This window comes from Maniola hyperantus, chromosome 18, assembly GCF_902806685.2.
Source record: "Maniola hyperantus chromosome 18, iAphHyp1.2, whole genome shotgun sequence".
Classification (NCBI taxonomy): domain Eukaryota; kingdom Metazoa; phylum Arthropoda; class Insecta; order Lepidoptera; family Nymphalidae; genus Maniola; species Maniola hyperantus.
The window spans coordinates 4,424,167-4,436,419 of NC_048553.1; the positions used below are offsets into that span (position 1 = coordinate 4,424,167).

The 12,253-nt window shown below is 35.8% G+C and overlaps 1 protein-coding gene across 1 annotated transcript in view; it reads right to left on the reverse strand.

Moving 5' to 3' along the window:
- The window catches only part of LOC117990776 (uncharacterized), a 430,777-nt gene extending 425,146 nt beyond the window's left edge, over nucleotides 1-5,631 (reverse strand). The window contains exon 1 of the mRNA XM_069504461.1: nucleotides 5,354-5,631. The gene's annotated coding sequence lies outside the window, so the exon portion shown is untranslated. The remainder of the gene's footprint in view (nucleotides 1-5,353) is intronic.
- Between the last annotated feature and the right edge of the window lie 6,622 nt (nucleotides 5,632-12,253).

Sequence of the window (12,253 nt, forward strand, 5' to 3'; positions counted from 1 at the left end):
GCGGGAAGCGACTTTATTTTTTACTATGTAGAGATTAGATGATGCCTGTGACCTCATCTGCGTGGATTTAGGTTTTTAAAACCCCGTTTAAAATAATAGATTGTATAACGAGGGCATAAAACAAGCATTATCCGACGCGTTCATCTACCCGAGCCGAAGGCGAGAGCAGATATTTAATGAGAGTTATACACTCTCCTTTTCACTTCGATGCCGAGGAAATGAAACAATAATATTATTACAGTTCATGTATATAGATCAACCGAAAAGAGTAGTAATTAAATGAGAGCGCTGTAATGAGGTTGTATAGGTCGTAAACTCTTCATAATTTTGACATAAAATTACATATTTACATTATTTTTTTGGGTATACATATGCCATACAGACAGATTGTTGTTCACTTATAAAAAATGCACAAGAGCATGAAAAACAGTTTTAGTCCGCTTACAGCCAGCATAAAGTAGAACTTTACGAGCATGGTAAATGAAAAAAAAGTTTGATTTTCCGGGTTCCTAATCTTCTCCTTCTCCAGGTGACAAACTATTTCTGTACCGAGTAGATGATGCCCGCAACTTCATCCACGTGGATTTAGGTTTTTCTTTACATCTCGTAGGAAATGTTTCAATTTCTGGTACCAAAGGTAGCCTATGTCCTTCCCCAGAAATTCCCGGGTTGCAAATTATCCCCGTGTCTTTACGTAAAATCAGCTAAACGAAAAGACCGTGAAAAGCTAGCAGACAGACACACTTTCGCATTTTAAAATATTACAATCGAAGTATGGATTGTTTTATGAGCAAAGATTTTTTGAATAAAGGGATGGTCCGAAGACAGGCCAGTGTACCTAACACTAGCCCAGCCGACAAGCGATCCCTGCATTTTAATAGTAGAATGCATTTCTGCAAACTCGTTTGATACCGCCCCCGCGGACATCGAGTCACGAAGTAGGCGCTTGAACAAGAAGGCCGTAAACCGGTTCCCATAGCTTCCATACAATGTTATCGGAATCAGAATAATATTCATCACGATCCACCCGTTGCCGCCCCACTACTGAGCATGGGTCTCCTCTCAGAATGTGTGTGAGTGCGGATTAGCAGCCTTCACACACGTTTGAGAACATTTTGGACAACTCTCAGCATACAGGTTTCTTCACGATATTTGCCTTCACCATTAAAGCAAGTGATTAATTGCTTAAAATGCACATAACTCTGAAAAGTTAGAGGTCCTAAAAAGAAGGCCGATGGTCTTAACCGCTAGGCTGTCATCGCTTTAATATTAAGTTCGAATTTTAAACATGGCTTTTTAACCGACTTCCAAAAAGGAGGTTGTGCTCAATTAGGCCCGTTTTTTTAAATAAGTAGGTATTCAATAGCAAACATAGATTAATTATTAGTTTCTGTATGATAACAAATATATAAAATTGATTAAGTAAGTAGGTACCTGTGTTCCATACATTAGGAATCAAATGATTTCATTTTAACGACTGAAAATTAAAAGTAGGTTAGTAATTGTCTAATTGGACAGGAAAAAATGTTAGGTAAGTTTTACGTACCCCTAGGCTAAAACGCGTCCTTAATTAATTAGTTTGATTTACCTATTTGTATCACAGAATCAGAATTCTCCATCTTCATAAAAATAGGTTAGATAACTACTTAGGGCTGATTGTTCAACCATCAAATAAGCTTTAAATGATGTTTTGACGCTTTTCCATAAAAATGTACTTACAAAAATTATTAAATTTTACAAAATGTTACTCAGTTAAATTACTTATTATCTAACTAGGTTATGCTCGCGACTTCGTCCGCGTGGACTACACAAATTTTTGATTGTTTATGTCAAAGTTATCACAAGTTGTTTTCTGTATTTGCCACATTATTAGTAGGTCCCTAGGTACTACCTGCCAGCCGTACTTTATAATTATTATAAGTATGAACACATAACAGTATAATAGTCAATAACAACATAATATACCTACCTAGTTACTATATTTTAACTTAGATATAATATTATGTTATAGAAATTCTGCAGCGCATAGTTGGAACTTAGACAGACCGGTTCCTTGAGAAGGTACAGCGCCGCACCCAGTACCCACTCACCAGACCTTTTTTTAATAATCCATGTAACCTTCCGTTTCCTCATTAATAACATCCGGTAAAAAATTTGTGAACGCCAACGCTACATAATATAGAAATCGCTAATTAACTAGTTTTTTCTTCACATCGTTAATTTATTGTCATTTTTTACCCCCGACACAAACAGAGACAAAGAGGTGTTAGTTTAACATGTGTATCCGTGTATTTGTGTACCTACTTGTGTGCCTGTCTGTGGCATCGTATCACTCAAATTGATAGACCGATTTGAATGCGGTTTCTTTTAATCGGACCCTGTTGACTAAAACTATGATTGTTGAGTAGAAAATTCCTTGCCAAAGTAACTTATGCCTAGAGTCACCGATTGCATAGGTAGATACCTAAATGATTAGGGATTCTAGTCGTTCAACGTACCAGACAGCCTGGTTTTGCTAGAAAAAACTATGTATGTATGAAAGTACTTAATAAGTAGGAACTTTTTAGAACTAGGCTTCTGTGTAACGAAAATGGTTGGTCCTGTTTTTAGGTTCTATGTCCTCCCAGTGAGGCTTATTTACTTCATCCAACGTCATCCTTAAGGTTCGTACGCACCTGAGCGGCGCGGCGCGGCGCTTCAGTCCGACTGCAGAACGCGTCACCTCAGGCCGCTCGACGGTGCCTACCGCACTACAACTTCAGTACGCGGCACCTCGCGCCACTTGCGCGTCACTTTTATACCCGTTCGCGTACGAGCGCGAAGCGCCGCGCCGCGCCGCTGGGTATGTCGCACTAGCGTCACTGCACTGCGCGTCGCTTCGCTGCGCTTCAAAATATTCTCTCCAGATGTGACGCGCGGCAACGCGCGGTGAAGCGTGGTGAAGCGCTGTGCAGCGCCGCTCTAGTGCGATATGCGCCATACAAAATGATAGAAATGATATTTTGACGCTCTGTGCCGCGACGTGCAGCTCGCTGAAGCGCCGCGCCGCGCCGCTCAGGTGCGTACGAACCTTTATCCTCTCGACTTCTGCCAGCAGCGTACGCCTCCAGGTTTGTTTGGTTTCTCCTGCCGTGAGGGTTCCAGTTGGAAGCTGTAGAATTCCCTACGTAGAGTATGGCTAATCCAAACCATTTGAGGCGTCTAATCTGCTCCGCCTTGGTAATAGTTAATTTCATTTGAACATTTGCAACAAGTTGCATTTACTTATCTTGATATTTAATCAAATAGATAAGTATACCTACTTCACCACATGTTGTCGATAAATAAACCGAAACAAAACAAAACAAGATCGATAGTGTGGTTTTAAGCTAGAAATCACAGTAAAGTACAGTAACCTTGAAATTGCATTGCAAACAATGATCACCGACTAGTAAATTAGCAAATACTGTAACATTGTACAACGCTGATTTTATTTCAAGAAATACTGCGACTGTTAAACTGGCTATGCAATCTACTGCAAATTATATTGTGTTACGTACCGGTGACGTTCTGCTAGATCCAGATAGTACATATATGAATATGGTAGGTATGGGTTGCCGTTGATACAGACTAATGAAGTGGTGAATATTTAATTAGAGATCATTGTTAGTTGCAGTGTAACAGCCTATGTTTATACCTCAGTAGGTAACCTACTACAATGTAGGACGTAGGACGTAGGTCTCTAGTACTTGCACTGTATATGAAAATGTGCATACCTATTGTTTACAGGAAACTTAGGTGATGATTTAAATTTTCAAAAAATTTCATTGTTCAAACTTTAAACATTCTCGTCATTTAACCCAGCGCTTTTGCAAACAATTTTTTTTTTAAATTCTTTCAATGGAAAGTTTAACGGTAGGTAACAGTAACGTAACTTTAATTGCCTGGTAGCCCATGATATTATGCAACTGGCCCTTAGATTTTACTTAACGTTATTTATTTTTAACGGTAATGTTTTCCTTCATTTAAGTTAAGAAATACAATTTTTACACGACTCCTCAAACAAAGACTGTGTTTTCATGTATCTATGTGAGTTTCTTTATTCCACCATGATTTCTAAACACCTAAACAGATTTGAATGTATTTATTGGATATCATTAGGATCCTTACATCATCCCGAGTGACACTGACTATAAATTTAAAAAAAAACAATACCTAAGTAGGTATAGTTTTTTACAAATAGGTATGGTTTTTTAACATTTTAGTGCGTTTTTGGCAGAGCAGTCGTGTTTTCTAATTATGTAAGTACTTATTTTGGTACCTACTTATTCCAAGTCAAAGTCAAATATTTTATTCAAAATAGGTAATAAATTACACTTTTTGATGGTCGGTTCTTGGATTTGTAAGATGATATACCAAGTTACTTAGTGGTGATAATTTATTTAAAACTAAAGCTCCGAGATAAAGTTAAGGTTAGGTTAAGGTTATTGCAACAAAGCATTGTAACCATATCATTGTGGAGAGTCAGTGTCCTCGGCCGAGTACTCGGTTGGTATAAACACTTAACGAGTGCAATTTCGCCGCAATTTCTCAGCCACAGCACTGTCTCGGCCGAGTGACATTTTACTGTCTCGCTTCACTACTCGGTAGGTGTAATCTGCCCATTAGTCCTTACCACTAGACTATCACCACTATACAAGCCTGTAGCCAGGCTCTTTTGTAGAGGCAGCGAGAAGACGAGCACGATCTTTTTGTGAGTTCGCCTGAGTTAAACATAGCGTCAAAGGTTTTTTACACAGGTGAAAACACTCTTGTCCGACCATTTGTATTGAGAGCGCTCCGAATGCACTCCTCTTACAAGCACTAGTTGATTTTGTTATTTAAAATAGGTATCAATTTTCAAATCAATTACAAGGTACCTGCTAACATATTTATCTACTTTTATCTACATAGTTAGAAAAAATTAAGTAAGTAGGTACCTACCTACCTACTTAAATCTAACGTAACTAAAACTTTAATTAATTTTAACTTAAACTCTAGTAAGTAACACAGATTACTCTGATAATTAACTTTTCAAAGTTTATTTCTCCTAACTTTAGGTAAATTCTTTTATATTATTTTAATCTTTTTCGACAAAAGTCATTTTGTTAATAAATAAAATACAAAACCAGGCGCACGAAACTTTCTGTCTACATTATTACACTATTTAAATCCGAAAATCAAACTGATATTCGCTACTAAAACAACTTCATTTGTAATTTCAATGAGCAATCAATGCACTAAAAGTTTACCCTAATTGCAGCACTTGAACAGTTATTTATATGCAGCAAAAAAAACTATACCGACAAATAATATTTTTAATTACAAAGCTTACATTTTGCTGATGATGTTAGATGCAACTCCGGATCCAAAAACAAGACACAGATTCACTCACAACTCACACTCGATAACTGCACACATCGTAATAATTGCACTCGCGTACACAACTGAGAAGCACAGACCACACGTCCAAACACGTCGGCGAATGCCGGGGCACTGAAGCTGAATTCCATAATCCATGAAGCTGTAATCTAAGGGTAAAGGACGAACTGTTTTTACCCTTTTGAGCTTTTCCGAAGTTTCCACAGCTCTAAGTGAAGCTTAAAACGTCAAACAAAGAACCTTTGGTTGCGTAGATATTTCAAATATTTCTGATATCCATTTCTGCGACGCATGACTCCTATACAATATTATACGTATCCACCTACTCGTAGATATATCGTGTAAGATCGATGGTAATGATGAATCATCTCATAAATTTCACTACTTAGGTATTATTGTTTGACTATTCAGTAAAAATATGGATATTAAAAGAAAATCTGCACTGCTCTCCTCTGGTTCTACCTATGAAGCTCTAAGTTCTAGTAGCATTCGAAGTTATAAGCTGCACATCGCGTCACAATGACTGATCTCACAGATAAGTCAGTCAGTGAGGGAGTCAGAACTTTACTTTTTATATACGTACTAGCTGATGCCCGCGATTTCATCTGGATTTAGTATTTTAAACATCCCGTAGGAACTCTTTGATTTTCCGGGACAAAGAGTAGCCAATGTCACTTTCCAGGTCTTTAACTCCATATGCCCATGCAAAAAATCACGCCGATCCGTTGCTCCGTTGCGAAGTGATTGAAAGACAAACCAACAAACCAACAAACAAATACACTCTCACATTTATAATAATAGGTACTTTTTGTTGTACTAAAGGAGTACTAAAGGAGGTAAAAATATCATACGTTTGTAACACCTACAAGCAACAAACTATGGCCTGCTTGTAAAATAATAACAAATTACCAACTGAGGAAAAATCTAAGATAAGGTGCAAATGAAATATTATTATTGCAGTTGATAATACCTACTTTTATTTTGTCCTTGTAATTTACCGTCAAGCTATTCAGGCGTTAATGACAAAATTATTCAACAAGAATCTGAATAATGTAAATCAAGGCTTTACGAAATACACAGCCTACAAAAATTGTATTTTACCTAGTTATGTTCGAGAACTTTTGTTTTGGTGACTTCTTTGATGCTCCGTCATAATAAAATGGTACAGTACGCGGCAGAAAATAATGTACATCGGCCTTTAGAATGACATTTCAGCTTTGCAGAGCGTTGTCTCTATCACTCATACGTATATGACGTTTTGTCGGTCTCAACGATAGAGGCAATGCTCTACAAATCCGCTTTCTCCTTCTAAAGGTCGATGTACATTATTTTCTGCCACGTACTGTACAATGCGCGCAAAACAAGAAAGTATTCCAATCTGAAGTTACAACATGATAGTTTTTGCAAGTCTAAGTTAGTAGTTAAACTAAGTATTAAATTTACAAGTCCAGCTGAGATCTGTTTTCGTGCAAAGCGTAGTCATACACCATCGCGTTTTGATTGGGCTATTAGATTATTTAACACGCATTATATCGCATACAATTTCATGTGAAGTCCAGATACATGAAAGGTGGTTAAAGCTACCATTGAACTATGAACACCATAGAGTTAGTAGATTGTACAATGCAGTCAGTACCTATTCACTATTCATACTGTGATAATTATTAAGCTCAAACCTAATTGGGTATTTGACTACATAAAAATAAATTATTTCTCAGTGATTATTGAATAGAGAGTCTTCCAAAATACGTAAAATTCACGTCCTTTGTTAGTTTTAAGTGTAATAACCATTTTAATTTATCGATTAAACTAAAAAAGTACGTCATTATGATGTGACGTCACATTTCAGAATTTCAAAGAATATGGCATACTAAGTGCGCGTTTTGAAGTTTGATAAAAAGTTACTTACTTGATTTTACTAGTTGTCAAATACCGATTTTTTTTGTCTAAAGTTAACAAACTGACTTGTGCAACTATTTTGCTCATATTGACTGTCAAAATTTAAAGGTTGCCGTCACGTAACTTTAACCGTCTGTCATGCAAATGGACCATAGTAAATATGAGTAAAATAATGTCCAAATTATGTCGGGTCAGACATTATGACGTAGCAAACAATAAAATTTTAAAAAACTTTGTAATTTTCTACGAAATGTGGTTTGACATTTTTTGCAAAAAAAATAGTAAGTGTGAAAAAAGGTTTGCTATCCATGGCCCATAAGACGCAAAATAATAAAATATATAAGTACATAAGTATGTACTTACTTAAATAAACTTCTTGAACGCTATTCAAATTCTATTGCCTAAGGTAGAGACACAAAATTAAAATAAATATATTAAATGAACTTTTTATACGCCTTTCCAACTCCTCCTAATAATATTAAATACTTACTTAATTCTTTCTACTATGTAAATCGTAATTAAAAAGCTTTTAGAATAAATTGATCAGATTCTTAGAAAAATAACTTCTGCGTGCTTTAATTGACGTTAAATTTTTTAACTTATATTTTCAAGCCGTATTTTCGAAAATTTACCTAGTCCTAGTTAAGAAACTTTTTGTTTGTGGTACAATTACTAACATTTTTGTATTAAGTAGGTACCTAGACCTACTTGTGGATAGATATATAACATATCAATATCATAATAGCCTTTCACAGAACATAGTTACGCCTTCCGTAATGAGCTTCAGATTTCCCACCTCTCTTCGCAAAAAATAGGAAAGATTTGTTTGTTTGTATATTATAATAAGTAATAAGTAATCGTTTGAAGAACTATTATTTATCTATGTAAACAGAATTATGTAGTATATTATAGAGATATGTATATAGGTATATATATTTATATATATTTGTGTATTATTAGAATGTACTGTGTATGTAGTCTAATTTATAATAATATAATATACCTAGGACCATTTTCGGCTGCCGCACCAACCCGTGCTTTCGTGATTCCTTTCGTCAAAGGTTGCCTGGAAGAGATCGCTTTAGCGATAAGGCCGCCTTTGCATGCTACAGCTATTAGATTAAGATCCTGTATTGTGTTTTTTCAATGTTTACTTTGTGTTGTGTGCAATAAAGTGTAAAATAAATAAATAAATAAATAATATTTTCCTAGCGTTACATGCTTTTAAAAACATCTTCAGAACAGACTTCACTATTATTTCTGTTGACCTTACGTTCAAGCGATCGTCGAACCAGACGGGTGGGTCCCCTAGGAGACGCAAGTCGATTTTTATTTAAGCCTTGCAAATCCATTAATCTGCTCTTGGGTAATTGATGCTTCAGCCAACGATTACTCAAAGTCACTTACTTACGTTTTCTAAAAACATGTTTAAAGCGCCTTTCTCGAGAACTCTGTAAACAGATACATACACAACAGATACAGAAACAGATAGAGGTATGGGTTTCAATTAATACTGAAATAATTTGTTCACCATAATATAGTACCTATCTACCCGAATAAAATTCTGGCTAATCACCATTTTAAGCCTATATTAATAAATAATTAACTCTCATATCGTGAAGAAAACATTTCAATAATAATTATTCATGACTAGCTGATGCCTGCGACTTCGTCCGCGTGGATTTACGTTTTTCGAAATCCCGCGGGAACTCTTTGATTTTCCGGGATATTCACATTTATAATAAGTATTATATTATTAGGATTGCTCTGGCATCTGCACATATACAAAATCGTATCGTAAATGACTGTCTGACTGACGGACAACGCCCAGCCCAAACCGTAAACCTAGAGTTTTGAAAGGAGAAAATATTCCTTGAGTTCCCAGGGAGTAAGTACACTAAGGAAGGATTTTGGGAAATTCCAACAGAATCTTTAAACAACGTAAATCCACGATATTCGATCGGCAATAATCTATTTGACCATCTTCTACTGTCCCGATTTTTTCTTTCGATAAGTATAACGAGAATAATATGATCCTTACAAGAAAGTGAGTCGATTGGCGATAAATAACTTTTAGTCAATTTCATTCAGGTATATTTTATCAACAAATCATGCTTGACCAAAAAATTGACTTCGCCAAAATTGTTTTCATGACATAATTCGGGTGCCATTTAATTAAAGCAAAACTTTGAATACCTACTGGTGCCTACTGTTTGGAAATATGGCTACATTTAGGAATGTGCGAAATTGTAAAATGGAATGATAACAATCTGTGCTAGCTGGCACGGGCGCTTTTTAATGAAACATTACTAGGTATGGTGTGTGACAAACGGTTTTTACAAAAACAGCGCGATTAGGTACCTACCATTTTCTTTTTGCATTTATGAGTCACACTTGCAATCATCTTAGCATTTAATGTTTTCTGGCATTCTACGACTAACACACTAACTAAATACTGAGCTCCACCTATAAAATTAAAGTTTAAGAATCAATCTGCTGGTGCCTATAATACAGGATAAAGGCAACAGAGATCAATACCATGTAAAGCCTGACCAATAACATAAAAAAACTTGTTCTGGGGGCGCGTATATTGTTTATGGTCAATAAGTATATTATGGTCTTGTATAAATTAGTTCCACGGGTTTTCCGCAATATGGCGAGGTGTTTTATTTTCTGGTCAGGCTTTATTTCGTATTAATTAAGTTACAAAAGTTGTAATATTTAGGCTACAATAAACAATCAATGTTATTAAGTGTAGCAATTCTTTTGATATAAATTATAATACAAGGATCACCCTGTGAGCTATAATACCTACCGTTGTGTGCAAGACCAACCAATTTGTACTTACAGGTACAAACTACAAACTGTGTGAAACTACGAACGGGTAAATTGGAAGATGCGCCTTGTCCTGGAAACCTTACCACAAAATAGAGGAGCACCTGCTTATCATCATCATCCTCAACTCGTCGCGACTCAAGAGTCGGGAGTATTTTACGCAATAAGTAGAACCTCTGCTCCTGGAAAATGTTCGCCTAAATATTGGATAGGTATCTAAAACCTAAAAGCTCACTTGCTAACGGGGGAAATAGGCTTTTCGCTTCAAATTGTAGGTAACAGGTAAACCGCAGTGCACTGTTTTCATCCATTAATGAGATTGATTTCTATTTATTGCACTATTTCGACCAAAATACGGCACCAGAGAAAAAGGAGCTTTTAACTGCCAGAGCTCCACACCCTTCTATTATTATACCTAGTATATACTGCACTAGTATATACTGCACTAGTATAATAATTATAGTGTATTGATTAATAGTATATAGCAGGGATGGCGAACCTTTATGCGTATACGTGCCAATTTTCTGGAATAATATTTAATGACGTCGCAGCCGTGCCATCAAATATTCTTGACTTTGTGATCAGTGGAAAAATAATGTAAAAAAACAATATCAACTCAAAGCTCTATATTTACCAAAAATACAATTACAAGAGCAATTAAAAATTAGTGCGACTTCTGTTGTTGCAGATTGGACGATAATTGACTTATATTAGGGTTGTACGATGTTACTTTTAGCAGAATGCATGCTGAACTTGATTCATCAGTCAGTCTATTTCTAACAGAGTCTTTGATGTTATTCATCTCTGAAAACAATGACTCGCAGGCATATGTTGATGAAAATACAGTTAGAATAGCGTGAGCCAGCTTCTTTAAACAATTAAATGTTTCTGGCAACGCATTCCAGGTTTCTAAAATTTTATTATTGGCATCTTTACTTATATTACTGGTCAATCTTTCTGTTTCAATTAACTCTAATTCTTTTCTCATGTCTATGAATTTTTGTATCCAAATTGAACTAGATTGGAAATCAATCAGCTGCATTTCAAAATCTTCAATTTCCAACCAATCGAACTGGGAGAAGTTCAGTGTATGAAAGGTCGTTACATCTGGGTACATAATAAACTTGACCGTTTCTGATAATTCTTTGAACTGAGAAAATCTTGTTGAAAATTCCTTAATTGAAGAATCAATCACAGAGATAAATTCCTCAGTAATATTTTCTGCATTTGTTGTCTCATGTATATCAGATTCATTGATATATTTTTTCAAGTATGGAAAATACTTGTAGTTTTTTGCGATAATATCGTTTCTGAAAACTTGCAGTTTAGCCTCAAAGGCGCGAATGAGATCGATCATGACGATTATTGTTTTGTTTGTGCCTTGAAGCTTCACATTTAACGTATTTAAGTGTTGGCATATGTCTGTAAAAAACATCAATTTTGAAAGCCACATGACGTCCAAAAGCTGTGGGTATTGTTCAATTTTTCCCTCATTTTGCAGAAACAGTCTGATTTCTTCCAAGCATTCAACAAATCTTTCAAGTACAGACCCACGACTCAGCCACCGAACATTATTATACATGAGTAAGCCATTATACACGGAGTTGACTTCATCCAACAAAGCGTCGAACTTTCGCTTGTTTAAAGCCTGAGCAGAGATGAGGTTGACTATTTTCGTAACTACTGCCATAACATTATCAAGAGATGTTAAACCGCTCTTAGCGCATAAGGCTTGTTGGTGAATGATGCAGTGGAATTCAAGAATCGAATGTCCTACTTCAGTTTGAAATAAACTTATGAAACCAATTTTTTTACCCACCATACTCGGAGCACCATCAGTTGTTACAGAAACAACTTTTTTTATATCAATTTCTTTTTCAACTATCGAATTTTTAACTGCCGTACAAATATCTGCGCCCTTTGTAGTTGTTGGTAACGATTTTATCGCAATTAATTCCTCCTTAATGACGTTTCCTACGCAGTATCGAGCAAAAACAGCTAAACGTGCAGATTTTGTGACGTCAGTGCTTTCGTCGAGGCATAGCGATATAAATGAAGCAGAGTGAATGTCAAGCTTTTGTTGCTCTGTAACATTTTCAGCCAATTTTAAGATTCTTTC